This window comes from Pelophylax lessonae, assembly GCF_965119305.1.
Source record: "Pelophylax lessonae genome assembly, chromosome: 4".
NCBI lineage: Eukaryota > Metazoa > Chordata > Amphibia > Anura > Ranidae > Pelophylax > Pelophylax lessonae.
This window is the reverse complement of record NC_138771.1, coordinates 160,029,380-160,052,358: the sequence shown is the minus strand read 5'-3', so window position 1 is coordinate 160,052,358 and position 22,979 is coordinate 160,029,380.

Genomic DNA, 22,979 nt, shown 5'->3' with positions numbered 1-22,979 from the left:
CCTGCTCAAATGTAGGGCTTGACATGTTTGATCTATTTATTCGACCCAACCTCATAATTTACCAAAAATTGAGTAACAATGTTGTGTTTATGTGCCAAAATCAGTTTGACAGTATTTTTTTTAACAGTATTTTTTTTTTAACATTTGATAAACCTGCACTAATATCATGTAGCATCAAAAAATTAAACTACTAACATTTTAATGCTGGGTATCTGCTTTCAGAAAATATATAATGCTTAGAGCTTTTAACTAATCTTTAGGTTTAAAATTTGCATTTTAAAATGTGCAAAATAAAATAAAGCTAAGCTTCCTTCCTGGCCACTGGTAGTCTTATGTCTCTAGCCCTGTCCTTGAGCTCACAATCACCCCCAAGCACACCTGTTTTGGGAATGGCAAGAGAAATAAGGGGAACAACGTATCATAGTGCTTCTAGCCTTTTTTGATTTAAATCCATGTTGCTACTATGCTGGAATTCATGAGTTTGCATATATATCTAAAGGGTGCCAAGCCCAAATGTTTTCCAATACCTGGATAAAAAAATGTCACCACTCTGAATAGCAGATGGGGGCAGATGTTGGCATACACAGTGAGGCATACAAATTCCAATGCTCCTTGCTGCAGAGACCAGTTACAGGGGTGGGCAGTAACCATTTGTTTGTGCTATGGATTATATTGGCCACCTTTGCTGTCATGGTGCTATAAGCTGGGTGTTCAGTGTGCCCCTGTGCCTTTAAGAAGGGGTGGGCTCCATTCAGGTATATCTGTCCTACACCTGTCTATTTAAATGCATGTGCTTCCATTGTTGGAGACTCTCAGAATTTAGAGTTAGGACCACAGATAATGGGATGCCTTGTCGGGGCTCTGTGGCATATGCATGTATTTGCAAATGTGTGCAACTAAACCCCTGTTTTTAAAGCATACTGTTGGACAGGTCAATTTGGTTGGTCGCAGACAGGTCAGTAAGGAGAGCTTGGAATCTTATTGTGTCTTGTTATATGCGTTGTCCTTCCAATGCTCCTTGCTGCAGAGAATAGTTACAGGTGTGGGCGGTAACCATTGTTTGAGCTATGGATTATATTGGCCAGGCAACGCACTGACACCTTTGCTGTCATGGTGTCTAGGGACTTTTAAACTAGGGAATGGGGGGGAGGGTACAGATGTAGAATTAGCCAGTGGAAAGCAAGTTTCAGAGGGCAGAAAGGGGGGCATTAGCGGTAGGGTGTTCGGAGCTCCTAAACCCAGGGTGGGTACGGGGAAAAATCAAGAGAGCAGCCTAAAAACATCAAATGAGGATAAATGTAACCGATCAAAATTACGAGGCTTGTATACCAATGCCAGAAGCCTGGCCAACAAGATGGGAGAGCTGGAGCTGCTGATGTTTGAGGAGGACTTAGATTTTGTGGGGATAACTGAGACTTGGTTTGACAGCTCTCATGACTGGATGGCGACCATTCAGGGGTATTCCCTTTATCGCAGAGATAGAGAGGGTAAAAAAGGGGGAGGGGTATGTTTGTATATTAAGAACAGTATACAGGTAAATATGAGGGATGATATTAATAATGGAGCTATGGACGAGGCAGAATCCCTATGGGTAGAGCTTCAAAGGAAAGGGACGGTGGGGAAGGTAATATTGGGCGTATGCTATAGGCCCCCCAACCAGAGGGAGGAGGGTGAGGCGGACCTCATGTTACAGATAGGATTGGCAGCAAGGATGGGAAATGTCATTATAATGGGGGACTTTAATTATCCTGATATAGACTGGGCAGAAGGAACCACGCATTCAGCCAAGGCTCGGCAGTTCCTAAATGTTTTGCAGGACAATTTCATGGGTCAGATGGTGAATGCACCGACAAGAAACAATGCGGTACTTGACCTACTGATTACCAACAATACAGACCTGCTCACGGATATAGAAATACGGGACAACTTAGGGAACAGTGACCATAGGTCAATTGGTTTCAGTATTAATTACAGTAATAGGAAACACAAGGGTAATATAAGGACACTGAATTTCAAAAGAGCCAATTTCCCTAAACTGCGCTCGCTGCTAGAAAATATCAAATGGGATAGAACCCTGGGAACAAAGAACACGGAGGAAAAATGGGAGTGCTTCAAGAGCATACTTAACAAGGGGGTGGGCCAGTGCATTCCACAGGGAAATAAATTTAAAAGAGCAAAACTAAACCCTGGGTGGCTAAACTCCAACATAAAAATGTATATTAGAGCTAAAGAAAAGGCCTTCAAAAAATACAAGACTGAGGGGTCATTGGCAGCATTTAAGCACTACAAAGAGTGTAATAAGAAATGTAAAGACGAAATCAGGGCGGCTAAAATAGAACACGAGAGACATATAGCGGAGGAGAGTAAAAAGAACCCCAAGAAGTTCTTTAAGTATATAATCAGTAAGAAAGCGAGGCCAGAGCACATTGGCCCCATAAAAGATGATAAAGGAAAAATGGCCACAGAGGACAGAGAAAAGGCGGAAGTGTTAAATAATTTATTTTCTTCAGTCTTCACAAAGGAATCGGGGGGCTACACGAACCCCGCTTGTAAGGCCGAACTAAATAATACACCTCAGGAAGTGCCGCCATGGCTAACAGAGGATAGACTTAGAGCTAAACTAGAGAAACTTAACATAAATAAATCCCCGGGACCGGATGGATTGCACCCAAGGGTTCTTAATGAGCTCAGCCAGGTGATTGCCAGACCATTATTCTTGATCTTTAAGGATAGTTTACAGACGGGTATGGTGCCAGCTGATTGGAAAAAAGCCAACGTGGTACCAATATTTAAAAAGGGGCCAAGATATATCCCGGGTAACTATAGGCCGGTCAGCCTAACATCAGTAGTCTGCAAAATTTTGGAGGGGATGATAAGGGACCACATACAAGACTTTAGTAATGAAAACTGTATTATAAGTAGTAATCAGCATGGATTCATGAAAAATCGTTCGTGCCAAACCAATCTATTAACCTTCTACGATGAAGTGAGCTGCCACCTAGATAAAGGAAAGCCTGTGGATGTGGTGTATCTGGACTTTGCAAAGGCCTTTGACACCGTTCCCCACAAACGCTTACTGTACAAACTAAGGAAGGTAGGTATGGACCATAAGGTGAGTACCTGGATAGAGAACTGGCTCCAGGGGAGAGTACAGAGGGTGGTGATTAATGGGGAGTACTCGGATTGGGCGGGAGTGGAAAGTGGGGTCCCCCAGGATTCTGTCCTGGGACCAATCCTGTTTAATTTATTCATAAATGATCTAGAGGAGGGGATATCTAGTACAATCTCAGTATTTGCAGATGATACTAAATTAGGCATGCCAATATCTTCTATGCAGGATGTGGAAATCTTGCAAGCAGACCTGAACAAAATAACGGGGTGGGCAACTACATGGCAGATGAGATTTAATGTAGAAAAATGTAAAGTAATGCACTTGGGGGCCAGAAACCAGAAAGCAAGCTACTCACTAGGGGGGGAATCTCTGGGTGAGTCTAGGATGGAAAGGGACCTGGGGGTACAGGTAGACAACAGGCTTGGCAGTGGCATGCAATGCCAAGCCGCCGCAAGCAAAGCCAACAGAATTCTGGGTTGTATAAAAAAGGGGATTCACTCCAGAAATAAAGAGATTATTCTTCCACTCTACAAGACTCTGGTCTGGCCACATCTGGAGTATGCTGTCCAGTTCTGGGCACCGGTCCTCAGGAAGGATGTGCTGGAACTGGAGAAAGTCCAGAGAAGGGCAACAAAAATAATTAGGGGAATGGAGGGCATCAGCTATGAGGAAAGACTACAAGCACTGAACTTATTCTCTCTGGAGAAGAGACGATTGAGGGGGGATATGATATCAATGTACAAATACTGTACTGGCGACCCTAGCATAAGGAACAAACTATTCAGAGAAAGGAGATACAATAAGACACGTGGCCACTCACTAAAACTTGAGGAAAGGCGGTTTAACCTTAAAGTGCGTAAGGGGTTCTTCACTGTAAGAGCGGTAAGCATGTGGAATTCTCTTCCACAAGCAGTCGTATCAGCGGGGAGCATTGATAGTTTCAAAAAACTATTGGATGGACACCTTAAAGACCACAACATACAGGGGTATACAATGTACGGTTAAAAGCACACACACACACACACATCATAGGTTGAACTGGATGGACTTATGTCTTTTTTCAACCTCACTAACTATGTAAATATGTAACTATGGTGCTATAAGCTGGGTGTTCAGTGTGCCCCTGTGCCTTTAAGAAGGGGTGGGCTCCATTTAGGTATATCTGTCCTACACCTGTCCATTTAAATGCATGTGCTTCCATTGTTGGAGACTCTCAGAATTTAGAGTTAGGACCATAGATAATGGGGTGCCTTGTCGGGTCTCTGTGGCTTACGCATGTATTTGCAAATGTGTACAACTAAACCCCTGTTTTTAACGTATACTGTTGGACAGGTCGATTCGGTTGGTCGGTCAGTAAGGAGAGCTTGGAATCTTTTTGTGTCTCGTTATATGCATTGCCCTTCCAATGCTCCTCGCTGCAGAGACCAGTTACAGGTGTGGGCAGTAACCATTTGTTTGTGCATACTCAGTGAGTTTCTTAAACTACATAGAGCAGGTGCTTGTGGCAAACATAGCTGTGTGTATTCAAACAAAATGTGTTCTGACAGACACTAGAAAAATTCTGATGGTCAGGAAATCAAGTAGAGAGGGCAAATGGGCTTTAAAAGGTACCAAGGCATTTGGTGGGGTAATTTACTCATCATTTTACATCAAGAAACAGGTGTTTTTGCAAAGACAAGCACACATCTCATGGTTAGGGAATCAAAAGTAGGGATGATCGAACGGTTCGATTGGCTGTTCGAGGTTCGGCCGAATTTAGAACTTTTTGCCCAAAAAGTTCAGAATTCGGCAACCAGAACCGACCAAAATGCAATGGGACAGGAAATGGGCTTTAAAAGCCCATGATTGGACCAGAACCATTAGCAAAAGCCAATTGAGGGGGCAGGAGAAAGCTAGGAATGTGATTGGAGTGACTAGGGGGTCCATAGACCAATCATTAGTGAATACGCCCCCCAGTATATAAGATAGCCCCCACCAAATTCCTAGCATTGTTATACAGGGACATGGAAGAGAGTGGAAGCAGTTCGTGGACTTCTGCTACAAAGTGTCATTTAGCATTTATTAGTGTGAGGAAAGGGATATCTAGTGTAGTTAGGGTGCTTTTTTACACTTTAGTTAGCTTTAATTTATTCAGTTTCTGTAGCGAAAGTGTAAGTGTAAGGGAACCGTAGTGTAGTGTAGGGTTAACTGATAGTGACTGCTGTGGCAGGGTGACAAAACCCTTCCATATCAGGGTGACCGCTATAGAGATAATCTAGTTTCTCTTGTGTCACTTTCGCTGCAGTAATATGGCTTCGCCCCGTCAGCATTCTTTTTGGCTGCAGGCGTCCATAGGGATCTTTTGAGCACATGTTTGGAGTCAGGCATGACATCTGAACATGTGTATAGGGGGTATATATACACACCCATGTATGTGTATATATACACCTAGACATATATAGGTGTGAAAGGAGCAGAAAAAAACTACTTGCGCTAATGAAATAATTAACACCAATATAGTTACGCTCCTATCACACCTATATATGTCTAAGTGTAAAATACATATAAGTATGTACCATATACCACTATACACAAGTTCAGATGTTTTGCCTGCCTCCAAAAACCCCCATAAAATGCCTGCAACAACACACCTGGGCGTTTTTTTTTTTGACGCTAGCGTTTTTTTGGGCATTTTTTGGGGTTCTTTGGAGGCAGGCAAAACATACCACTATACACAAGTTCAGATGTTTTTCCTGCCTCCAAAGAACACAAAAAAATGCCCAAAACAGCGCTTGCTACTAAACCAGCAAGGTGTGAAAAGCGAGAAGCCACTAACCTGTTCTATAAGTGACCTAATACAAACGATCTTTTTTTATGGTTATGGACATGCTACAGAGCTGAAACTTCACAGGTACACTTTTTAGATCCCCCAGATACTAAATCCAAAGAATTTTTTTTTTGTTTTAAATTTTTTCAATAATTGGCTCTCTATCAAAAATAACTTTTTTTTGTGTGATTAATAGTCCCTGGGGTATGACCCAGAACCCTAGGCACTTTTTAGGGGCATTTATTGGGTTTTAGGGCTTCAAAATTGTGTTTTATGATTACCGAAGTTCGGGTCCCATTGATTTCAATGGGGTTCTGAAATCCGGGCCGAACGTTCGGGAAGTTCGGATGTTCTGGCCGAACCGAACTTTTGAAAAGTTCGATCATCCCTAATCAAAAGAGTAGACATAATAGGTTTTAGCAGTGTTCAGCATAAATGAGTACATTACTTTTGATAAGCAAGAATTTAATCAATATCTCAATGAACATAAGAGCAATTTCCAACATTTTTACAAAACTGATTTTTTTGGAACATGTGTTTAGCTCATTACATGAAAGTAAGGTTAATAATATAACCTAGATTACAAAATCTTCAGTTTTACTCAAAGTAGTAGATGCAAAAATGAATACACTCCCACAACAAAAACTACTACATTAAGTATTTTGTATGACCTTCACGATTTGTAAGGACAGCACCAAGTCTTCTAGGCATGGAATGAACAAGTTGGCGACTTATTCCGACATCAATCTTTTCCATTCTTCAAGAACGATCTCTTTTAGAGCCTGGATGCTGGATGGAGAGTGATGCTCAACTTGTCTCTTTAGAATTCCCCATCAGTGTTTGATTGGGTTAAGATCAGGAGACATACTTGGCCACTGAATCACTTTCAGCCTGCAACAGTGACCTTAGATGTGTGTTTTGGATCATTGTCATGTTGGAAAAGTGCACGACAACCAAGGGCACGAAGTACTGGTAGCATCTTCTCTTTCAATATAGAGCAGTACATCTGTGAATTCATTATCCCATCAATGAAATGCAGCTCCCCGACACCAGCAGCACCCATGCAGCTCCACAGAAGGCCACTGCCTCCACCATGTTTCACTTTGGGAGCCATGCATTTTTCATTGCACTCCTCACCCTTGAGACACTATACCGTTTTGAAGCCATCAGTTCCAAAAACATTTATCTTGGTCTCATCACTCCGGAGTCCCAGTAGTCTTCTTCTTTTTCAGCATGGGCCCTGGCATATTCTAGGTTGGCTTTTTTGTGCATGAGCTTTAGGAGAGGCTTCCTTCATGGATGACACCCATGCATGGCATTCCTCTGTAGTGTACATATTGTGTCACAGGAAACAATACCCCAGTTTGGTCTTCTACTTCTTTATCTAACTGCAGTGAACTTACATGGTGATTTTCTTCAACCTTTCTCATCAGAAGATGCTCCTGTCATGGTGTTCCTTTCTGTGGACGGCTCTGTGAGATAGTTGCAGTTCCATCTTTGTTAAATTTTGACTGAAGTAAAGTTTTGCTAGTCTTCTTGTAGCCTTGACCTTTCTTGTGTAAAGAAATAATTTTATTTCTCAGGCCTTGTGACATTTCTCTTCCATGTGGTGCCAACACTGACAGCATAAAATGGGAAGGGGTTTCCTTTGTTAAGTAATGCCCTTTTATAAACAACTGTCTGCTGGACACCCGTTTAATGAATAATTAGACTCCCCTGCAGTTGCATTCTTATTAATTAGGATTTTGTTGTTTCATTTTTAGCTTTGTTCCTAAGACTTTCATTGGGGCGTGTTCACATTTGCAACATGGTCTTAAATTAATTTGTTATGAAAAATACTTTTTTTTGTGTGTGCAAATTAACCAAATCTTGGTTGCAATCAATGGCCTGCATTTGTGGGAGTATTTTGTAGTATAGTGTCCCATAGAAAATGTTCATTCTGAAAGGAAAGTAAAGGTTTTCTGACAAATTTGTTGGGGGGTGTACTCATTTATGCTGAGCACTGTATATGTCTAATGAACTATGATATCTGGGGGGTAATTAAACAGGTATTCTACAGAAAAGGGACTGCACTGGGGGTGTTCTCTAGAGTGGATTGTGTAAAAATTATAAATTGTAATAAAAAAAATCAGAAAATTTAACTTCACGACAGAGAACAAATGATTAGGGAGGCCTGATGGACCACATATCTATCCAAGGAATTTGCCCCTCAGTGAGCACAGAGGCTTTTCAACTGGAGGTACCATAATGCAAAAGAAACAACAGGTAGATAACAAAAATAATGGTGGAATGCGAACAAAAGACACCAAACTACAAAGAAAGGTGACAGAAAGGAGAGTATGAAACCAAACAAATCAGCAAAACCTACCTACCTAAAAAAGGCAGATATAACAATAGACAAATGGCAATTTTGGGCTAACTGAAGTTTGAGATGCTCCATAAAAATCTATCTTGATGGTACTTAGTACCCTACAAATTACACAAGATAGAACCTCACTGCTCTTCACTATGCTTTTGCAATTGTGGACAGATAGGGTCAACATTTTATAAATGGTGGCAATGCCCTACAGTCAGCAAGTACTGATCACAGCAGTTTCTGCCCTTATCATCCACATAACATGAGTAAAGATAACCATTTTCCCCACAAATAGCCCTCCTAAACCAACCTGTAACCAATATACCCAAACACTTACAACTATTCATATCCTTTGCCTTACTAGCGGCCAAAAGGGTTATGGCATGTTCCTAGAGATCTAAAAAAGATATCCTGGGACAGCTTTAAAAATAGGCTCTATTGGATCATGATCTATGAGAAACATTTTAGTATACTGTGGGGCTTAGCTCAAGTGAGGTTAACCTTCCAGGAAAAAGGCATAAACAAACATAAAAGGTTGCAAACAAAACAAACGGAACAAAACAGAAAAAAAAAAAAAAAAAACCTTGTCGACCAAGCACTAACTAAATGAGACAGATTCCTCTCTGACATGTGAATGGGTTCTCCAAGTCATCAACAAAATAAGCGTTTGGCGAACTTTTTACGGAGTGATTTTCATGTGCAGCTTTCTCAGGTAGGTTTCCTAAGTCTTAGGCCAGAGCACCCTTTTGCTCCAGCCCTTCCTACTTTATTTCACCTGCTGCCGGTCAAAAGTAGGAAGCAAAACCCAGCTTAGATTCCACACTGCCAAGATGGAAAACGTGGACTGGATTCTGCCTGAGTTTCCAACATATCAAAGCATGCGAGGTGAAACATGCTGTTTCTCAATCACCTCACTAATCATTATGTCACAATACTAATCAATAGACATGCAAAATTTAGGGAGATATGGGAACCATAGTTCACCTGCATCCACCATATGTAATAAGCAAACCATGCATACATCCAGTAACCACTGACACATCATTAGCTAGCTTTTTTCTGTTATTTTATATTAGTGTCCTATTACTCCACTTTTTCTTGGTGTAATGAATTCTCCTTTCTCTCCCTTTTGTCAGCCTACAATTAATACATAAGATACTACTCCTCCTAGCTGACACTTCTATTCCCCCTCCTCCCGATTCTCTTCAACTTTCCACAGTTTCCATTCTTTTTTAATTTCAATTGGGATGCAAAATCTGGCTATTATGTAATGTTTTCCCCAAATATCCAGGACTCCTAACAATATGCCTGCAACTGATTTCTTTAGCTCAACAAATGTATAATTATTCATGTTCAGTACATGCAATGTTTATTGGCCTTTTCCTGGGTAACCTGTAACAATGAAACAATATAAGCATTTTTTTCGGTTTTGTACTTAGATATAATTCACCTATTGTAATGTTGTTTAAAATGAATAAAAAAACTGGTCGTGCCCTGACGTACAGACCTTCTGATTACAGATCATCACCTTCCTACATGATCACCTAGGTTCCCCGCTCCAGTTGGACATCAAACCTTGCATTCTTGGCCTCTTCCCAAATGATATAGCTGATAAATTTCTGACTCTTTTCCTACAAGAGATGCTCTTCCACGCCCGTAAGCTTATTGGGAAGTTGTGGATTCGCTCACACCCCCCTACCCTTCGGATGTGGATGGCTGAGATTACTTCCACTCTCCCATATAAACGCTTGATCTATCTTCACAGGGGTTGCCCTAAAAAAATTACCGGGTTTGGGGTCGGTGGCTGGAGGACTCCCGCACGTGCACTGGCTAGGTGTGAGTGGACCCTCCTTGCTTTGGTTCCCTCAACATGGATTGATGGTATTTGCTGAGTATCCTCCCTTTAAAGAAACCCCCCACATTATCATTCTGGACTTGGGGTTGTGCTTAGTTCTCTTCTCTTTTTATATTCTTTGTGTGCCTGATTGTGTCCCTGTTGTATACTACTGCTGTTAGATGCTCATTTGCCTGAATGTTCACAATTTTAATCTTACTTTTCTGTACGCAATGCAGTATACTGTTTTGCATATTGGTTTACCATGTAGTTTTGTCTGTTATTTCTCAATAAACTGCGTTTTGAAAGTCAAAATGAATAAAAAAAACCCTAAAACAAAGAAATCAGCAAGAGGTCATGTCAAGAGAAAGCAAACATGGATGCAAGCAGTATAGACAAACGGGAAATATAGAGAGGGATCATTTTAGAGGATGATATACTCCCAGTTCTCTGCTATAGCAGGTGCCTCCCAGGGCCTGCACATCAGTACAGTCTGTAATACTGGAAATTAGCTTGGTGGTATATGCATTTTCAGTGAGTCCATGTGAGTCAGGAAGTCTGTTCTAGGCAGTGGCAGTCCACTTTTAGTTAAAAAAAAAAAAAGATAAATTTAACACAGAACCTTTGCCCATGCAGGGGCTTCTACCATCAGTTCAAAACATGAAAAAAAAATGATGGTTAGCATACTGGATCTCTCTTGCAGCGCAGCTGCTCAGGTCACAATTCTGACCTATGGGTTAGTCCCTTAGGCCACTTAAAAGTCCCTTCTGTGCTCAAATACAGTCCATGTACCTCTTGCATGAGCCCCCTGTGTATCACTCCACATGTATCACTGCAGCGGCCCATGCCCTTGCCTCTCGATAGGGGAATCTCCTGGAACCCATCTAAAGTCTTCTAGCCTGAGAACTCCTGGCTTTGGTTGGAGCATATCTGTCCCCTGTACCAAGCAAACCTGTCTCCTTGATGGAACACACCTGTCTCCAAACGGGAGCACTGACCTATGTCCAAGTCTTTCATTATATTAGCTACTACTGTACCCGGTGCCCCTTTTCCCTACTTTCACACAGTGGCAGGGCCTTGCACTATTACAACTAGTACATTCTAGACTGTCCTCAGAGCTCTTTAAGCCAGGCTGCTTTATTATACAAATACAGACCACTTTTTTTAGTCCTGCGGCTCACCACTACATCCCATTCCCCCTACCCCCGCCACGACACTTGTGCCCCACTGGTGGCCATAAAGTTCCAGATTTTAGAAATATTTAGGGTATTACAGATTGGGAAGGCAGGTCAAATAGGTTATGGGTACACTATAATCACGGTACAACTATCCTTCACTGTTTAAGTAGCATAAGCAGATACATAAATATTGGCATTCCTTCTGCCACTTTCAAAGTACTTGTTTCTTATGTGGGGTTACACATGCAGTTGATGCAAAGGGCATCAAGCGTTTCTTAATGATTCTATATCATACATAATAATAAATATTAAATAAATAACATCACAAACTATTCACTTTGAAATTGCAGACTAAAGCACTGACAGATTAGAAGCAGAATATACAGATTTATAAAACATGGCTGATATATAGAATTAATACCATAATGAAAATTCGGAGTGTTTTTCTAGTAGGTTTTGTCCCTCTGTCTAAATAGAAAAATGAGATGTCTGACCTGAGAGTACCTTAAAGATGAGTCTGTTTGTTTAACTCACAATAAAGAAATGGAGACCACATGATAGACAGATTTTGCCCAGTTAGGTGGGAGTGATAATGATGTACACTGATCAAATTCAAATGGACCATACATTTTCTATTGTGATTAAATCTGTTTTTTTTCCATTCACTCTACTATCAAAGAGGGCTCCAGGCAGTGGATATTTCATGTATTTCAATATAACTTTTGCAATCTTAGGTGAACAGCTTGGTTGCTTCTGCCTGTCAGGAAATTAGAATTGCAAATTAAATGCGGAAATGTAGCAGACAAGGGTCTGAATCAGTCACTTTTGAGAACACAATTATTGCCTAGCAACTACAGAGGAGATCATGCTGTACTAAAGTTCAGCTTTCACAACCCCTTTGTGACCCAGAGATGCTCAAGGGTAGATGGCATGCCGTTACTCTGTATGGAGCGCTGGCAAGGCTGGCATATGAATGCAAGAGAGCTTGATAGAATCCAGTATAAAGTGGCTTCCTATAGTCAAATGAGAATTTGCATTATCTTTTAACGTTGAGTTTATTTTCACTTGCACATCTGAAGAAAGATATAGAGTGTCTTAAAAGCTCATAAACGCTCAAGGTTTTAAGTAATCAGAGAAGATGTGCAAATCACCCTAGCAGCACTTGATGAAGAGTTAAAAAGTCATTGCCAGAAGCTACAATTTTCATTTAGTTTCTAAGGTGTTGAATACCGTATGCCATCATTTCGGTAACAAGCTGCAGATTCTAATTTTAGCGCCAAATCATTATAAGGCTATTTTATTGAGAAATGAAAAGTCATGAATTGATATTCATGTCTCAATAGGAAAAAGTAGGTTATGCTACCCATTATTGGGAGATAGTCAGGGAGCAAAAGAAATAACACTTATGGATAATAAGTACTTTACCACATTGTTAAAGTTAGCTTAGCTTTTATGTTTTTTTGGGGGGAGTTTTGTCATTGTGCTATGGCATTTTTGTTGTTTACCTAAAAGTGAGCAAAATTGCTTTAGTTTAGTTGTTTTATACTGTTTATTGTGTGCTTTATGAGTTTATGAGCCTGATAAAATCATATTGTATCCCATATACACTATTTTACCAAAAATATTGGGACACCTGCCTATACACACACATGAACTTTAATCGCATCCCAGTTTCAGCCTGTAGGGTTCAATATTGAGTTGGCCCACCCTTTGCAGCTATAACGGCTTCAACTCTTCTGGGTAGGCTGTCCACAATGTAGAGTGGTGTGTCTATGGAAATGTTTGACCATTCTTCCAGAAGCATATTTGTGAGGCCAGGCGCTGATACTGGATGAGAAGGCTTGGCTCCCAGCCCCCGCTCTAATTCATCTCAAAGGTGCTCTATTGGGTTGAAGTCAGAACTCTGTGCAGGACAGTCAAGTTCCTCAACCCTAAACTCGCTCATCCACTCTTCTGGGAAGGCTGTTCACAATGTATAGGAGTGGGTCTATGGGAATGTTTGACCATTCTTGCAGAAGCATATTTGAGAGGTCAGTCACTGATGTTGGATGAGAAGGCCTGGCTCACAGCCTGCGCTCTAATTCATCCCAAGGATGTTCTATCAGGTTGAAGTCAGGACTCCGTGCAGGACAGTCAAGTTCCTCCAACCTAAACTCGCTCATCCATGTCTTTATGGACCTTGCTTTGTGCACTGGTCCAAATCATTTGGTGGAAGGGAGATTATAGTGTGGAGTTGTTTTTGAATGGTTGGGCTTGGCCCCTTAGTTCCAGTGAAGGGAGCTCTCAAGGCGTCAGCATACCAAGACATTTTTGACAATTTCATGCTCCCAACTTTGTAGGAACAGTTTGGGGATGGCCCCTTCCTGTTCCAACATGACTGCACTCCAGTGCACAAAGCAAGGTCCATAAAGACATGGACGAGGGAGTTTGGGGTGAAGGAACTTGACTGGCCCACACACGGTCCTGACCTCAACCCGATAAAACATCTGTGGGGTGAATTAGAGCAGGGACTGCGAGCCAGGCCTTCCTGTCCACATCAGTGCTTGACCTCACAAAGGTGCTTCTGGAAAAATTGTCAAATATTCCCATAGACACACTCCTAAACCTTGGGGACAGCCTTCCCAGAAGAGTTGAAACTGTTATAGCTGCAAAGGATGGGCCAACTCAATATTGAACCCTACGGACTAAGACTGGGATGCCATTAAAGTTCATGTGCGTGTAAAGGCAGGCGTCCCAATACTTTTGGTAATATAGTGTACATACTAACTGGTTGTTTCCAATAGTAACATTTTGCAGGTAGTGAAAAGGCCATCTATTAATTAACAGGAAAAATGTTAAATACATTTGTCTCAAGCCCTCATACTATGCCAACTCTAGAAAAATAGGGGTATTGGGCAGTTATGAAAGTGGCACCTTTGTGAATATTGTGTTAAACAAATGCACAATCTTTGTGCCATTTGGCCAAAGTCATTACATTGTCATTTTAGAAATAAAAGAAGATAATCAGGTACCATAGTGATACCTTCTTTCCTTAGTGATGGCAAGCTATCACAGAGTGAGGTTGTGATATCCATAATCATACCATAAACCTTATGGTAAAACCTGGGTTCACACTGCCGCAACTTTCGAGCAACTTTGAATCCAACATCCCTGCGTGACTCCATTGTGGCTTGCATACGACTTCTATAACAGAAGTCAATACAAGTCGTTAAGAAGTTACAAAAAAATAAGTGCAGGAACCTTTTTCTAAGTTGGAGCAACTTGAGCCACACCAATTAGAATTGTTCCATTGCAGTTAATGGGGAGCGACTTGTCATGTGACTTTGAACTCTCAAGTCGCATGACAAGTCGTGGCAGTATGAATCGGGGCTAAAGGAAATTTCACCATTTTCCAATGCCTTTTCTGGCTCAGCCATCCCAATGTGCTTTTTTCTCTCTCTCTTAGCCACAGGAAGTTTAAAACCTTGTCAGTTTATTTGAATTTTTAAAAGGATTTTCAGATTCATTCACATCCTGTAGATTCTTTCAGCTGTCACTTCCTGTTAGGTCATCTCCCAGAAGCTTCACTTCCTTGTTGCAGAAGAGGGTGTGATAGGGTGTGTTCACCACTCTGGACCGCACCTCTTTCATTCCAATACCACCTTCCACCCTCTTTCTATACAATTTGATTGTACAATCTTTTTTAGATTTCCAATCAGCTATGCAGTACAAGGGCCTGTCTGATTTCATACAAATTGAATGGATTGTTTAGGTGTGTCCGCCTTTTCCATAGTTCTAGTAAATCTTAAGGAAATTGTACAGAGATTGTACAATCAGATTGCATAGTGTATGGCCATCTTTACACAAGTGCATAGGAAAGAGTGGACGGAGACTCCCAGTTGTCAGGCCTCGTTCACATCTCTACGTAGCGAAAACTCACATTCTCACATGCATTTTTTTTGGAGCGTTTTCACTCGTATTCACTTGAATGGGCTGTCCTACACACAACAATTGCCACAGAGAAGCTCCATTTTTTAGTGCATTTGCAGCACATGGGGTGCCTTTAACATGTAATGATAACACAAGCATGATGCACATTTGCAGGGTTTCTGAAACGCATGGCAAAAAGCACATTTTCTGTGTATTTTTCCATGCATTTGGAAACACAGAGATGTGAATGGAGCCTCCTTATTCTTGTGTAAACGTACCAATTTCACTTTCAGGCCCACTCACACCTAAAATAGTGGGAGCACATTTTTTGTTTTATTTTTGTTTTGCACATGTTGTGTGTTTGCTTTTGTGGTTTGTGTGCCGTTAACAATTAATGACACTGAAAGTGTTTTAATGTGGCCTTACACTATACAATCCTATTGTACAATCTCCTTCAGATTTACTAAAACGATATAATAGGAGGACACACCATCTATCCAATCACTCTGTATAATCCAATCAGACAGGCCCTTACACTACATCAGGGGTGTCCCATGGGTTGCATGTGGTCCCAGGGAGTTTAGCATGAAGCCTGAGCCTGTCTGAATGGTCCCTGGGGTAGCCAGACAAATGAACGCATAGAGAAATGCCAGGGGGTGCTGTGATAACTGATGGGTGAAGGGTATGTGCAAATGAGGTCAGGTGGTAAACACCTTCCTATGTCTTACTGGTTTCTCCGTCTCTTCCTGTATACCAGGGAGTCTCTGAAGCTTTCTAAGAAATAGAGCAAGGGCTAAGGTAAGGTCTTGTTCTCAAAGTCAAGGAAAGCTTGTACAATATTGGTATATTTGTACATAGGATAGCTGGATTTCGAAAAAAAAAAAACTTAACGTAGCCTTTAACCACTTAAGCCCCGGAGGATTTGGCTGCTAAAAGACCAGGGTTTTTTTTGCGATTTTTTACTGCGTGACTTTAACGGACAATTGCGCAGTCGTGCGACGTTGTACCTAAACTAATTTGACGTCCTTTTTTTCCCACAAACAGAGCTTTCTTTTGGTGGTATTTGATCACCTGTGCGATTTTTTGATCATGCGCTATAAACAAAAAAAGAGCGTAAATTTTGCAAAAATAACAATATTTTTCAAATTTTTTTTATATGAAATTCCCCCAAAAAAATGTAAAAATCAAAATTTTTTAACATTTTCGGCCAATTTGTTTTATGCTACCTATGTTTGGTAAAAAAAATCGCAAAAAGCGTATTTTGATTGGTTTGCGCAAAAGTTATCGCGTTTACTAACAAAGGGAAAGATTTTTGTCATTTTTGGTGGGTTTTTTTTAACGTGTAATGGCGGCGATCTGCGATTTTTTTTCGGTACTGCGACATTGCGGCGGACAGATCGGACCCTTGACTGACATTTTTTACACTTTTGGGGGTAACAGTGACATTACTGCAGTAATCAGTGCTATACATATGCACTGTTACTGCAAAAATGACACTGGCAGGGAAGGGGTTAACTTTATTGGAGAGGGAGGGGTTAAGTGTGTCCTAGGGGCGTGATTCTAACTGTATAGGGACATTGCTATTGGTGTAAAAACAAAGATCAACGGTCCTACATAGTAGAACCGTCTGATCTTCATTTTTACACCAGGGAGAATGACGGGCGGCTTGTTTACATAAGCCGCTCCGCCTTTCTCCCTTCACCGGAGCGATCGTAGTGTGACCGGCGGACATGGAGTCCGCCGGTCACACGCACTGACTTGTCTGTGAACGAGCCGCGGCGGGCGCGCGCCCGCCCGCAATTGGCTCTCAAGTCAGTGACAGGCGAGTGGCGTATCCATACGTCACTCTGCCTGGCCGGGGCTGACCGCCGCAGTATATAGTCGTGCGGCGGTCGGCAACCGGTTAAAGTGGAACTTTAGTCAAAAAATTAAGTCCTGCTAGATCACTTTCGACTGGCCCCTTTTGCAGGTTTAACCATGTTAAAACACTAAAATAAGTGCATATGCTGTTTAAAATCCAGTAATACACTGTTTCACCTAGTTGCTCTTCATTTTTAGGCACTTTTATGCCCCGTACACACGTGCAGATTATCTGAAGACTTTTGTCTGCAGACTTACCTTTTCTATGTAGTGCAAGGGCCTGCCGGATTGCATACAAATTGAAAGTGTTTAGGTTTGACCTCATATTATATGGTTTTGGTAAGTCTGCAGACAAAAGTCTGCAGATAATCTGCACGTGTGTATGGGGCATAAGGCACTGCTGCATTTGTAGAGGTGGCAGTGCTGACAGCCTTAATGCAGAATTAACCCCCTCCTATCCTTTACAGCCTAGGAAGTTGCTTCTGTTTGATTTGCACCTGCCATGGTGTTGCACATATGATCAGTTTTGGTACCAGTCATTTGATGGTTTGACAGTTTGCTTAAGGACACAATTAAATGTAACAGTTAGCAATCCTGGCATTCCAAAAATATAATTGTTTTTTGAAACCGTTAAAATAATGGGTTTAGTTCTGCTTTATGATTTACTGCTGTTCAGCAGCTCTGGGCTTCAGCAAAATGGCAGCCTCCAGCAAGAAGAAACAGGAGCAATGTTGAAGTTCATTTATAGCACACACTAATGTTGGTAGCATAATTATTGATGTGGAATGTATGTTCCTTGCTAAAGAACATTATTTTTTGTCAAATTGTTATGGGTAAAGTTCTGCTTTTAAGTGATACCATATTATGACAGTGATGTTAGCTAATTAGGTAGGGACGCAGTCATATGATGTAACACAGAAATATTAAACAACTACAGCTCTAAAAAAAAAATTACGTGTGGCAGAAGTTTTCCCTTATTGCCAAAAATACTAAACCATGGGGTCTGTCAGGTGTACAAGTAACTGGATCATACATTTCATATAAGAATACAATTAGACAAGACACAGGTAACATTTCACCAGGTGTCCAATAGTAATGAACATAAAACATCTGACACTTGAATTTGGAGTTAATTGACTTGCCTAAACAGGACATTTATGTCATTCTTCTGCACTTTTACTCCAATGTCTTCTGTTATCCCTTGCTTTGATCCTGTATAAGGAGGGTGTTGAAAAGTAAACCCCATCATACAATAACCAGATCTACAGCTTAAAATAGATGTAACAGGATAAGTATACCTCTTCGTACCAGACTGATGTCAGGATATGTAGAGTGATAATAGGTTACTACACATTACTGAGAATAATGGAATGCTAAACAGAGATGCTATGTTATACACAGCTAGTCATCTTAAGTGATGGCAGGTTATCTAGATACATAGCTGAAAGGGTCAACTTTCACCTTCCTACTCTTATTTAGCTGCATCCATGACTTGCTCTAGGTCTGGCATACCACAAATATATGAGAGTAACCAATAGGTACACAACTAAATCTTTTAGATTTTCCACCAAACCAAAATGAGCCAGTGTCTTTTCTGGATCTGTTCAAGTAATTATGACTCTCAAATAGTGATGGGCCGAACACCCCCCTGTTCGGTTCGCACCAGAACATCTCGAACAGGGAAAAAGTTCTAGCGAACATGCAAACTCTAAAAAAAAAGTCTATGGGACACGAACATGAAAAATCAAAAGTCCTAATTTTAAAAGCTTATATGCAAGTTATTGCCATAAAAAGTGTATAGACTCGGGTACTGTCCTGGGGGACATGTATCAATGGAAAATAATGTTGTTTTAAAACAATCGTTTTTACAGGAGCAGTGATTTTAATAATGCTTAAAGTGAAACAATAAATTGAAAAATTCCTTTAAATATCATGCCTGGGGGGGTCCCCTTAATGTGCCTGTAAAGTGGCGCATTTGTATGATGTGCAGTATGTAGCCTGCTGCATCAATACTGGCATTTCTAAAGGAAAAAATGTCATTTAAACGTGCTCGCTGCTGTAATGTATTGTAGGTTCCTGGCAATACAGATAAAAAAATGAAAAAAACGGTGTGGAGTCCCGCCAAAATCCATATCAGACCCTTATCCAAGCAAGCAGCCTGGCTGGCCAAGATAGGGGGGGGGCGAGCGAACGCCCCCCCCCTTCCTGAACCGTACCAGGCCGCTTGCCCTTAACATGAGGAGGATGCTTTGGGGTGCCCCCAGATCCTGCCCCCCCCTATGTGAATGGATATCGGGTACATTGTACCAATTGTACAAAAAATTATTAAACATAAAAGACAGTATTTGACAGTCTTTTATTAAAAAATGATGTAGCACCCTCCTAGATAGGTGCTAGGAAAATTATATATTGGCCCTGTCTGCGTATCAGGGGGCCTGATCATTCAGTTAGGCTGTCATGTGTTTTCAGGTGTGGTCTGTTGAGTCTGGGGAGTCTCCCCACTGTATCCAATGAGGGTTCTTATTGGACAGTGGAGGAAACCTGGCCAATAGCACACCAGGGCTTATAGCTGTCTCAGTGGGCGGAGTTTGCTGCAATGCACCCTGGGATCGGATAAAAACCTGAGGAGAGCATGTGACAAGGGGTCTTTGGCAGAAAGAAGAGTCCCAGGAGGAGGCTGTCTTTCCTCCTGTCATAGCAAGTGAGGGTGTCCTGGGCAGTCGGCCTAGAGGACTGGAGGTTGAACTGGGCTGCAGGAAGAGGATCCAGAGTGTTGCTGACCGAGTGGAGCTGCTGGGCAGAAGTTTCCAGGAAAAACAGTGTTGTGAGTACTCAAAACTGCCCAGGGGTCTGCCTAAGAGGGGGGCCACTCCAGAAGGTCAAAGAGATCCGGGAGCCAGCTAACCAGTAGAGGAGGCTTAGGAAAGGGGGTGCCAATATCTAAGCCCTAAAGATAATTGTGAGAAACCGGTGTGGGCCCTGAAGTGTTCAGCAGTGCAGCAGTATACAAGTAGCTACCTCAGCTAGGATTCTTAAAGAGGAAGTAAACCCTCCTCTACAACTTGTTCCTATAGGTACTGTAAATATCTCCTAAACATGCATCGTTTAGGAGATATTTACTTTGCATGCAGCCAGTGACATCACTGGCGCATGCGCTTTGAAGGAACGGCCGCTCTTGCCGTTCCTTCAGAGCCCCGTGCCATTACCGTCGGCTCCCGCGCGCATGTGCGAGAGTGACGTCATTGCGGCTCCAGCCAATCAGATGGCCGGATGCCGCAAACCCGGAAGAAGGGCGACAGAACATGTCGCCCATGGACAGGTAAGTGGTCGGCACTGCGGGGCTTCGTTCTTATGTAAGTATTTCATAATGACCTAGTATGCGATGCATACTAGCTCATTATGTGTTTTTCTTTCAGGTTTTGTTTTTTTTTTTTTTTTAATCGGAGGTTTACAACCTCTTTAACCACTTGCCGACTGCCTAACGCCGATCTACGTCGGCAGTCAGCCCCTCACAGGCAAAGTGACGTAGGGCTACGTCACTAGCTTGTGAGGGTCTAGGGAGCGAGCGCGCGCCCCCGGAGGCGCGCTCCCGCTCCCGCGTGGTCACGGACCCCCCCGCGCGTGTGACCGGCGGACCCGATGTCCGCCGGTCACTCGGCGATCGGCGGGGGAGAGGGAGAATGTCAGGCAGCTTGTGTAAACAAGCCACCTGTCATTCTCCTTGCTGTTAGGATACTGATCACTCGGATCTAGTATGTAGATCCGTTGATCAGTGTCCATACAGCTCAAGCCCCAGCCAATCACAGTAGAAAGCACGCCCCTAGGGATACACACAGCCCCTCCCTCCCAAATAAAGTTAACCCCTTCACTACCAGTGTATTCTTACAGTAACAGTGCATATATATAGCACTGATTACTGTAGAAATGTCACTGGTAACCCCAAAAGTGTCAAAAATGTCAGTCAAGGGTCCGATCTGTCCGCCCCAATGTTGCAGTACCGCAAAAAAAATCGCAGATCGCCGCCATTACACGTTAAAAAAAAAAACAACAAAAATGACAGAAATCTTTCCCTTTGTTAGTAAACGCGATAACTTTTGCGCAAACCAATCAAAATACGCTTTTTGCGATTTTTTTTACCAAACATAGGTAGCATAAAACAAATTGGCCGAAAAAGTAAAAAAATTTTGATTTTTAAATTTTTTTTTTGGGGAATTTCATATAAAAAAATGTGAAAAATATTGCTTTTTTTGCAAAATTGACGCTCTTTTTTTGTTTATAGCGCGTGATCAAAAAATCGCACAGGTGATCAAATACCACCAAAAGAAAGCTCTGTTTGTGGGAAAAAAAGGACGCCAAATTCGTTTAGGTACAGCGTCGCACGACCGCGCAATTGTCCGTTAAAGTCACGCAGTGCCGAATCGCAAAATACCCCCTGGTCGGAATGGGGGTAAAATCTTCCGGGGCTTAAGTGGTTAAGGGAGCTCAAAGAGGACTTCTTTAGTCAGAAAGCAGTCACAAGTCAGTTCGGGGTTAACAGGCATCCGGCCAGCGTCAACCAGCGTCAAGCCAGTGTTGATAGGCATTCAGCCAGAGTCAAGTCAGCGCCAAATAGCGTTTTTCAAAATTTTGCTCACTGGAGGGAGGGCACAAAGATGTTTTCTAGAATGCCAGAACTCTGTTCTGTGTTAAAGGGATACTGTATTTCAGTTTTTCAGCATTGCTAGGAGATAGACTTTCTTCACTTCCGCTAAAAATGAAGTTATTAATTAGTGCACATTGCTTCCGGTAGGAGGCAAAACAGCCAAGTTAGTCTGCCATAATGTGCAAATATGCACAGTATACAGTACATTATGGCAAGTACCATGTAGCTACAGTTCCACTTAAAAAAGAAGTATAGACTTTGAAAAAGCAAACACACATACTAACCTCCGTGCTGCAGGATATGTGTGATTCTGCATTTGCCTCACATCATTTATAAGACTGGGAACTGAGCTATCACATGACCGCTGATCGCTTAGCTCTCAGTCTTCTTAAAGCAGAGTACAGTGAATGTCAGTTACATTTTGACCATATATACTCTTAAAATACTCATGATCATTGCACTTTTTCCCTTGGATTCATGTGAAATACTCTAGACTCCTGCACAATATACACTGTGTTGTAACATAACATAGTAGTTAAGAATAAAGACAATAGTCCATCCAGTTCAACCTGTATAGGTGTGTGTCAGTGACATTAATCATTTCCTATATCCCTGTATATTGTGTTTTTTGAGATGCACATGCAAAAGTCTTTTAAAAGTATCAATACTCCTTCCCTGTTACCACCAATTGTGGAAGAGATTTTCACATTCTTTGCGCCCTGACAGTGAAAAACTCATTACGCAACTTAAGGTTAAACCGCTTCTCCTCCAATTTCATTGTGTGGCCCCCTGTCCTCTTACACTCCCTGAGAATGAAAAGTTTTTTCCTACACTGAGAACAACATTAAGGTGTTTGTAAATCACTATCATTTCCCCTCTCAAGCATCTCTTCTCCTGCGAAAATAAATGTAGTGCTTGTAGTCGCTCCTCATAATTGAGGTTCTCCAATCCTCTAATTAGTTTGGTTGCCCTTCTTTGGACCCTCTTCAACTCGAAAACATCCCTTCTGAGGATTGGTGACCAGAACTGAACAGAATACTCCAGATGTGGCCGGACCAGAGTTTTGTAAAGTTGCAGGACTATAGTTTTGGGTAACGTTCATAGGAAAAGTCCTGAAGGGTGACTCCAGAAAGAGAAATCCAAAAAAAAAAAGATCCAAAAAGGGATGACAAAGGGTGCAGGGATAAATCCTGGGGGTGCAGGGGCACACACACCAATGCGTTTCATCCACTAGGTGGCGTGGACTTCTTCAGGGTGTTATGTTCGCTTGGCTCTCCAGTCT